This window comes from Ictidomys tridecemlineatus, chromosome 1, assembly GCF_052094955.1.
Source record: "Ictidomys tridecemlineatus isolate mIctTri1 chromosome 1, mIctTri1.hap1, whole genome shotgun sequence".
In the NCBI taxonomy this organism is placed as follows: Eukaryota; Metazoa; Chordata; class Mammalia; order Rodentia; family Sciuridae; genus Ictidomys; species Ictidomys tridecemlineatus.
Window position 1 is genome coordinate 39517757 of NC_135477.1, and position 10338 is coordinate 39528094.

General features: G+C 42.9%; 1 long non-coding RNA gene across 1 annotated transcript; it reads left to right on the forward strand.

The window, feature by feature from the left end:
- The first annotated feature begins 1348 nt into the window (after window positions 1-1348).
- Window positions 1349-5070, forward strand: LOC144366244 (uncharacterized). The gene is made up of 3 exons (XR_013425233.1): window positions 1349-1696; window positions 1863-2064; window positions 4814-5070. It is a non-coding gene; the product is annotated as an uncharacterized LOC144366244 (long non-coding RNA).
- Window positions 5071-10338: the final 5268 nt, after the last annotated feature.

Consider the following 10338-nt stretch of genomic DNA (forward strand, 5'->3'; position numbering starts at 1 on the left):
ACCAATGATACATGGTCAAAATATTGTACTTTTTCTCTCTTATAATTGAAGAATCATACTTTGTTCCTATGAACCTTTATAAAAATTGTCTTTTTAAAATTTCAACAAAGGAGGATCCTTTAATTATATTATTAAAGAAAAGCTGCTATACTATTTTCCTTCAATGCAAGCCAACTTCATTTTGGGGAATAGGTGTGTGTGTGTGTGTGTGTGTGTGTGTGTGTATGTGTGTGTATGTGTGTGTGTGTGTGTGTGTGTATGTGTGTGTATACATGTGTGTATTTAAGTTAAAAAATCTTATAATTTCTGGTTTTAATTACTATTAACCAAAAATGCCACGACCATACTATTCTCTCTTTAAATATGGTCTTATCTCCTTCCTGAGAATCAAGCCATTTCCCTACAGTCCTGGATCTGGGTCTCTCCTTCCCTGTTTTACCTTAAAGGCATTTTGAAAGAATAATCCAAATTGGTTCAAATCTCAGAAGGGTGAGAAATAGGGTTTTCAGATTTTCCCCCATGCCTGAATGAAAGATGTGCTATCACAAGGCTTCCAAGAAACAGATCTGGGCTTTTTTTTTTTTTTTTTTTTTTCCAATTTGGGCCTCTCAAAATCCTTTCTCTATGGGGGACACATAAACCCCAGGTCAGAAAACAAAAACAAACACACAAACTCTCTTTGGAGAATGTCCCCAAGAAGACCCTTCTCTTATTTTCCACCCTTGGCTTTCGCCTTCTTCCCAGGCCCCAGAGGCTCTCATTGCTCTGTGGTCCAGGCTTGGTTTCCCTGGGCTCTCTCTTCTCTCCTTGGTCTCCTTTGGCTCTTCCTTGGCCCTCTCTCTGCAGCCTGAGGTATAGGAGTTTTTAGTTCTATTCTGGTGAAACCTCAACTGTCCTCCAATACCCAGCTCCAGCCCTGGGACTGCCCAGAAATCCTTTATTTCACACAGTGATCGATTTCTCCTCTCCACCTCTGGCCCCGGGCCCAGCCTGGAAGAGGTGAAGGTGGCAGAGCCAGTGATGGTCTGGCTTGCTTTATCTTATCTGAAATTGGCTGCCCTGCATGCTTTCCTTTAAACTGGGCAAAGTCAGCACTCACTTATATTTCTTTCTCTGGCTACTTTGCCCTCCAGAGCATATAGCAGGTGCTTAGTATGTTTGTGGCACAAAGTAGAATGGAAAATTCCCTGTGCTCAATTCCAATGCCTCTAGTCTATGCTTTGTCATTGGAACTGAAACCCTATTCACACTTCTGCTCCACGGTTCTGGCTTAAAGCCAAGGCAATTGGACCCATTGGCATTGCTGGCTGACTAAATTTGCTGAAACTTGTTCTGGCTCATCTGGTGTGACCCTTATGCTCCTATCAATCAGTGTTGGTTCTGTTTTCTACAGCTCTGGAACCTAGATGTTTGCCTGTTCTATTTGTCTGAGTGGGAGGACCTCCTTTTGCAAACACACCCAAGGATACTTCATTGATCCACCTCAGGGACTGTCTTCTTTGCTACAGAGTTGTGCCTTTTGGCTCCCAGTCTTCCTGGCTCTTCCTCGTCTTATTTCTCTCACTTCTCCAGGCTCAGCCTGATTATTGTTCCAAAGTGTTCTACTGGGCTTCCTGTGCATACCAGCAGAAGTCACGAAGGCTTTTGGACATAGGACTTTGATGCCTCTCCTTCCCCTCCTGGTCATTCTCACTTTGTAAGTCTCTGATTTGTTTTCTGGGATTTTGGGGGGAGAATTAATGAGTGCATCTATCTTGCATGTAGTAAAGTCTTTAGGAAATTACAGAAATTTTCTGAAGACAGAGTGAGAGGTTATGTAATTGCAATGTGTGTTTCTTATGCCTATGCTTCATTTATTCCAGTCAACCATGACCTAATCAATCAACTGACTCACCAATCACTCAATTGGATAACAGAGATTTATTGAGCTTCCACTGTGTGCTCAGTCATGTATTAAGGGCCCCAAGGAACAAGAAAAAAGCATGGCCTCTGCTTGGAGGCATTTTATCAACCAGTGAGAACAAAAGATGGATACTTACATCCCTATAGAAAACTCCTTCTCAGGTGGTTATGAACTTATTGCTGTATTGTGTGTGTGTGTGTGTGTGTGTGTGTGTGTGTGTGTGTGTGTGCATGTGTGTTGTGTGGGGGACAGGAGAGCCTTCCATGGGGGAGAGGTGATGTGGTGATATGAAGCCAGCCTGGCTTTACGAGTGGAGGCACCAGGTTTGAGTCCCAGTTTCCCCTTGTACTATTTGTGCACCTTTGAATTCTGAATCACTGGCAGAAAACATCCACAACTGTGAACGAGATTGCAGTGGGATTTCCGGGGGAAGGAATCTTGCCACCCACCCTCAAGTTGCAGTCTCAACAGAAGCAATCAGACAAAACAGCAGATGACAACATCCTTATGTGTTGGCCCTGGAATGGATGAAGGAGAGTCTACGACTGTGAGCATATGCCCCGCCAGACTGATACAGGAAAGGGGTTTATGGTGCTTTTGTGTGCAATTTAAAAATTATCCCTTAAATGGAACTTTTTCTGTATTTTGGGAAGCAAATAAATGACTTCCCATAAGCACCTGCTTCATGTTAGCTCTTTAAAATGCATCATGTGGGTCATCATTTCCATGACCAGGTATGATTCTGTGTTGTTTTTAACAGGTGAGCAAAGTGAGGTTCCGAGAATGAAAATAAATCGCTCAAGGACAATAACTGATCAGTGAAGCGGAGATGCCAACTTGTACCACTCAGACATCATCTTTAATTTAGCAGTTCACCTCATCTCTATATGATTTCCCCATTTTCAGGTTAGACAACTGAGTTCCAGCAAGGCTCAGTTATTTAAAATGATCATGTCTGGAGCTGGGATCCAAACATGGTCTCTTTGATTCTAAAATCTGAGACTGTTCCTGTCCACAAGCTCAAGAATTGTGGGGACAATTTTGGATAGTTGCTGTGTATTTGATGAATCCAGTGTAGCAGATGAGACTGATGGATCTCCGCTTATATAAAATAGTCCTACAATAATCTAAACTAGGGCTTCTAAAAAATAACATGCATGCAAATCACCAGGGGTTCTTGTTAAAAAATGCTGATTTGGATCCAGTAGATCTGGGGAAGCCTGAGACTCTGCATTTTTAACAAGCTGATGTTGTGAATTGCAAGCATCTAAATGAGGCTTCTCAGTCTGTACACTGTCAGCCTTTGGAGCCTGAGGGCTCTTTGTCGTGTGGATGTTTAGCAGAATCCCTGGCTACTAGATGTCATCTCTACCCACTAGATGTCAGCAGCACCATCCCTCTTGTGACTACCAAAGACGTCAAATGTTTTTTGACAAGACTGCCAAATGTTCCAGCGGAGTGGGATAGAATGGACAAATCTACCCCTGCTAAGAACAATGGTTCTGAAACGTGTCCTCACATCAAGATCACCTGGAGACTTTCCAACCTCTGGTGCCTGTGTCCCATCAGGCCTATTGTGGTTTGCTTGACCTCTACTGAACCCAGTGCTTGAATGTTTCAGAGCTTCCCCAGGTGATCCTGCTAGTGGACAATTTGGCAACCTCTGGTCTAAGCTCAAAGTCTGGACCAATTGGCTTCTCACCATCCTTAGGCTTTCTGGAAGCTGCCAAGCCTAATATGCAGAGCTGTCCGTGGCTGACCAGACACCTGGTTCTGAGAAAGGAAGAGAGGCTTCTAGTCTCACCCATCACACAGAGAGGCCAGCTCTGAGTTGGCTCACATCCTCCAATAAGGAAAAGCAGAAATAATTCCCTCAGGGCTGTAATATATTTAGCCCCCATCCATCATGCTATCTGGTCTGCTTTGCATAGAGAAGCATTGTGAATCCCATTTTTAATTAATTAATTAATTAATTAATTAATTAATTAATTAATTTTAATTAGATATATACAACAACAGAATGCATTTTGATTCATTGTATGCAATTGCAGCAAAACTTTTCATTTTTCTGGTTGTATATGATGTAGCATCACACCATATGTGCAGTCAGTCATACATGTACCTAGGGTAATAATGTCCATCTCATTTCACCATCTTTCCTGTCCCCATGCCCCCTACTATGCCCTCCCTCTCCATTGCCCAATCAAAGTTCCTCCATTTTTCCCATGTCCCCTAGCCACCCTCCCACCCAACACATTATGGATCAGCATCCATTTATCAGAGAGAATATTCGGCCTTTGTTTTTTTGGGATTGGCTTACTTTGCTTAGCATGATATTCTCTAACTCCATCCATTTACCTGCAAATGCCAATCTCCCATGGAAAGGCTGCTGCACTTTTAGATCCCTTCCTACCTCCTCCAAACCCTTGATAGAATCATTCTTTAATTCCCCTCACACTTAGAGGTCAGGAGAAAAGTCTATGCTTGTCTCAAGTTTGGACTGAATGGGTGGTTGGACATAGAGAATCTTTGCTGAGTTTGCAGGTAGGCGCTCTCCCAGGGGACCTTGCAAAGAACATCTATTTATCTGAAGTGAGTGAATGTGTGTGAGTGTGTATGTGTGTGTGTGTGTGTGTGTGTGTGTGTGTGTGTGTGTTGTAGAACTCATTGTGCTAAGATTATTCCTATCTAAAACTAAGTATTTTTGCTATCTGATGGGACATACTGTAAATGTAGACAAAACAGGCCCATCACACATGGTACTTGGATAGGAATGGCTAATTAAGGAACTCATGCCTATCAGGTGAGTTTCTGCTTCTAGGGAATTAACAGAGAAAGAATCAACTGTTAGGGCCATTATTCTCACTACCTGTTGCCTGACACCAAATTTTGCTTTCTCTTCCTTGGTAGTATAGGAGAGAAGAGATTGAATTGTAATGGCTGGAACCCCATGGAGGAGAGGAGCATACACACTCATCAGAACACAGATCCTCCAGGGCTGCAGCCTGGTGTGCCACTGCTGATGGGTCTTTGGGGACAAGTTGTCTGGGATAGGTTACCAGGTCTACCTTGCTGTCCAGTTGACTAAAGTTACTTGAACACCATAGGCCTCAATTTCTTTATTTGTAAATACAAAGAATAATAAACACCTTCAGTCTTTTCATGAAGATTGTATGAGACTGTAATAATCTAATGTTGACCAAGCAGTATTATATGTCAGGAAAATGCATTAGCTCAATTAATAGCCACACTACATTCCATGAGATTGGCCTTATCATCATCCCTTTGATTTTGTAGCTGGAGGAATGAGGCTGAATAATTTGTCTGAGCACACACAAGTTGTAGTGTTGCCAGGCAGTCTAATTCTTGAATGTGTGATTCGAAGAACTTCAATTCCACTGCTTGCTAACAAACTTAGAATGCTGCAGATAGTTATAGTATCTTACAAGTGCTTCTCTTCTCCTCCCCTGCTCTATGCAAAAATGCCTTTATTTTCCTGGTTACCAACATTATCAGTGGATTGGATAAAGATAAAGGAGGCAGATTTAGTAGAAGGAGAAATAATATGTCTTTGCGATGAAAGAATCAAACACCTACAAAATCAGGGCAGGCTGAAGTGAGCGGCTGAATCTAACCTGGAGGAAGGAAAGATGGATAGCTTACCTGAAGACTCGGAGCCCACTGGAGACATGCCGGGAGGTGCATCCGGTGCTCACAAAGAAGGGATTTAAGTGTAAACTGTCTGTACATCTACCTAGATTTCTGTAACCTTATGACAGAGAGACCCAGAAACACATGATAGGCATGGGCTTGGCCATCAATCAGAAGGCCACAAAGGCTCAATTCAAATTGGCAGGTAGTTCACAACCCAGTTTCTCAAATCAAGTTCCTGTGTTTTCACCATAACTTTTTTTTTCTAAGCTCAGAGTAATAAACTTGAAGATATTGCTTAATTTGTATTTAAGTTCCTCTGTGTGAACTACCAGTAGATGAGAAAATGCATATTAAAATGGCAACAATAGCAATACCAGCAATAATTTCTTGAGAGCCTAATACATACTAAGTGCTTTACTGCATGTTTTGCATGCATTAGTTTGGCGCTCACAGCCACTTAATGGTGTGGCTCCTTGTTTGGCTTCTCTTTTATAACTGAGAAGACAGGGTCTAGAGGGATTATATAATTTATGCAAGATCACATGCCTAGTATGAGGATTTGGGATCTACATCCAATCAAATCCACAAAGTTGTGCATCACGAGGAATTGGCAGACCGAGGGCCTGAATAATCTGCAGATTGGTTAATGGGTCCCTGGCCACCCACAGTCAACGCCTGGGAGACTGCTTTACAAAGTGGTTCTGACTGGGTCTCCATGCATCTCTGCACACCCCACTGCTGCCTGGAGATAGATTTTCTATCCCAAAATGTGACAGCTTCTCCTAAGTGTAACTGTCACTAGTGTGGTGATGAAAAGGATGATTTCCATAGTTTTCCCAGCATGTAGAAGATGAGATAGTGTCACATGCAATAAAGCTCAGAAAGCCCATAATATCCCAAGGTTCTGCCTCATCATTCTTTCAGCTCTTCTAAACGAGTTCAGATCTGCTCCCACTTTGCATTTATCAGAACATGTTGTGGAGGTGAAAATTCAGGGGCTATACTTTAGCAGGTTTCCCTGGATCTTGTCAGTAGAGCTTAAAGTAGTTGAAGAATCACAGCATCCTCCACCCCATTTAGCCAAACCCCTACATCCTTTTCTCTGATTAAGCTGTAAAAATAGTTTGTTGTTTCTTCTCAGTCCTGAGGGACTTAGGCAAATTTTCTAATCCAGGCCTCATGTAGATGGGACATTTACACCTCTGTTCTGGGGTCTCTGGGGGTTCACTCTGCCCCTTCCTGTTTCCCTTTCCCACACAGGCACTGTAAGGGGGCACTGAAAAGATCCTCATATCACTTTTTTACTTAGAACAAAATTACCCTCGGAAGGGTAAATTATTTGTTATCTTAGGCCTTTGTTTCTCCATTGAAAAATTAGGAGCATTCTTTCTTGGTAATTATTTTATATAATTACTGTCTCCAATAATCATGGGATTATTGATCATTCACAATTTCAAGGATTCTAGAAGTGATGTTGAAATGGAGGACAAGCTTGGAGTTTCATTCTTTCAACAAAAACCTTTCCAGGGCTGGGATTGTGCTCAGTGGTAGAGTGTTTGCTTAACGTATGTGAAGCACTGGGTTCAATCCTTAGCACCCCATTAAATAAATAAATAAATAAATAAAGGTATTGTGTCCATCTACAACTCAAAAAATATTTTTTAAAAATCCCACAAAACCTTTTCATTGCTGTCTGTATATTGGGTGTTTTGGGACAAGCATCGGAGTTTACCAGCCAGTAAGCAGATGCAAACAGGGTCCCTGCATTTTCAGGGTTGTGGGAAAACTCATCCCAAAGGGCTTTAACTGAGTAACTCCCCAGGACTTGTGAGGAGTTCACATGCATCACTCATTGTGGGTCACCATTTCAGGAGGCAGACATTATCATCTCTATTTCACAGATAAAAGACTGAGGCTCAGAGATGGTAAATGACTTTTCTGATTTCTCACAGAGAAAAGCTATAGAACTGGAACTCCATTCTAGTTCAGTCTGATTCCAATGCCCACCATTTCTTCAGCCACCATTTTTTTGGGGGGAAGAATACTAGGGTTTGAACTCAGGGGCGCTTGACCACTGAGCCTGAGTCCCAGCCCTATTATATATTTTTATTTAGAGACAGGTTCTCACTGAGTTCTTTAGTGCCTTGCTTTTGCTGAGGCTGGCTTTGAACTACTGATCCTCCTGCCCCAGGCTCCTCAGCCACTGGGATTATAGGTGTGCACCACCGCGCCTGGCTCTTCATATTATTTTTAATAGTAAATGTTCTTTATCTAGTTTGAGAAATAGAAACATAATCTACAGCTAGCGTTGATCATTCCTGAGCTCATAATGGTGTGAAAAAAAGCAACCATGCTTCTATAGGACATTTGAAAGACGCCTTGTTATAGGGAGCCTAAAACTTGAATTCAGATGCTAGTCTTTGTTTATAGGATAAGCAGAACAGTCAATGATGAGTTTTGATCTGGATTAAAACAAACATCATGCCCTGAGCCAGGGTACATTTGTATTGACATGCAGTGCAGGGAGCCCCAGATAATTTGCTGGGACTCTGACATTTTTTACCAACTTCACCTTGGTCCTGTGGATGTCCAGATGGCTGGAGCCATGTGTAGGACCTCACTCACACCCACCCTGGCCTCCATAGGATCTGGCTTCACAAGCACTATGTGGTCTGACCTCTTGAAAGCAGAGAGAAGAAAAGAACCCAGATATTGCTGGGGACTGGATGCTGAAGCAAAGTAGGAAAGTTCTACATTTGTAGCAGCAAATGACTGCAGGTCAACCATTTTCCTAAAGAGCAGCCGTCATCCTCTCCCAACCTTTGCCATTCCATTCTTCTCTGCAAACTCAAGTTTAAGAGAAAAATGATGCTAAGAGCACAGAAACAGTGCTGTTTTTTTCTTTTTTTTTTTTTTTTTTTTTTTTTTTAGGCGTAGGCTGTGCTCTTAATGTACAGATTCTGGAATTTCAGTTTCTCAGGACATCAGGCTTTTCTGGGCTTCACAGCTGTTAGCAGAGATGGTCAAGCATTTGTTTCGTTTAATTGTACAGTCCAGATTCTTACTGCCCACTGACAGCCCATTACACGAAGCTGCACCTACATTTATTAAAAGAGATAGGAGGAAAATTCCAGCCAGATGGTGGGGGTTGGACTCTCAGCAGAAGAAGCTGAAATCAGGCTAACAAGCAGAGGAAGACTCACAATCTGGTGAGAAGAGGGCCAAGTGTGTGAAGGATTTTACTGAGAACCTGACTTCTGTAGGGGAGGCAGAAGTAATAGTGACTCTTCCTTACATTCCTTTGACTATTTTAATCATCACAGCAAAATAGTAGAAGGCAGGCATTGCAAACACTGTTTCCCAAATTACATCTGAGCTCCAATAGAGATTACCTTATCTTTGGAAATTTCTTTGCAGAGCCTTGACTCCAAGGTGGTCTGTTCAATTCCAAGTCCAGGTTTACATCTCTATCTGCCAGACTCTGTATTAGGTATAGTTATACAGAGAGGGTGAGACCCATCCCTGGCCTCCAAGGTTTTTGGTTTAGGGAAGAACAACCCGAAATACACTGTGCCATCATTGCACTGTGGGGTCTGGGCTTAGGGGAGCTGGGATTTGAAAGATGCCTGGATGTTTGCAAGGTGGTCATGTTGGCTATGGGAAAGGCACTAAGGTCTTTAGACAAAAACTCATTGGCAAAGTCACGAGGCCAGGAGGTGGACTTGTATGCCTGAGAGTACATTCAGGATGGGTAGGAAATAATTAGAGCCAACATTTACTCAGTGCTTCTTATTTCCCAGGTATCGCTCTAACTGCTTTTCCCAGAGTCATTCCTTGAAGCCTCACAAGCTTTTCACATGGCAATGGGGAGTCCCCCACTGAGCTAATTCACAGAGAGATGAGGCGACTTGCTATTTTAGGTCACTCTGCTAGTAAGGGGGAGCCAAGATTCAATGTCCCACTGGTGGTCTGGCTTCTCAGTCTCCCCAGGCCTGTGCAGAGGGCGAAAGGAAGTCCAGGGTGGGGCAGCGCACAATTTGTGTAGGAGGCTGGCCTGGGATAGCATGGAGCTTCACTCCTGCTGTCAGCCCTTGTTTGTCACTTGTTAAACATTGTCCAGTCTCCTGTGCAAGGACTGTGAAAGGCAAAAACAAAGGAAAATAAGTTAAAATCCAGTAGAGAAGAAATGACCTTCAAGAACAATAACCGAGGAGTAATCTGATTAGTAGCCTGAGGGAGGGAGCCCGGTGCTCACTCCCTTCTGCCTCTTGGTTGACTCTCACCCATTTTTTTTCTTGATCCCAATTCTTTCCTATGCTCCCTTTATAACTCCGTGTCCTTCCAGAAGAATTCTCCTGTGTCTTTCTGATGTCTGATGCGGGGTCCAATACAGGCACATTTCTTAACAATTCTTTTCTCTGGGTGCCCCCCCCCCCCGCCCACCATTTTATTTTTCTGAAAATTCGCCCTACCCTTTACTCCAGGGGAAACTTGTCTGCAGAGGATTTCTTGCCTAACCCATGTTGTTGTACTCCTGTGGTGATCACAAGAATCAGTGAGCTTCTATTTGTCATCCTTCAAATACTTGAAGAAAGGGATTCTGTTTGGCTATCTGTGAGCGAGTGGAGTGGAGAGAGCTTCCGCCTATGGTATTTGAAACTATCCACAGAGTCAAACCCACTTGCCCAGTTCTCCCTCTCCTCTCTGCTCCATCTAGTTTGTTCTTTTGGCTCATTTGCCTCTCTACTCAGCCACTAAGTGATGAATTTCTATAAGATGAG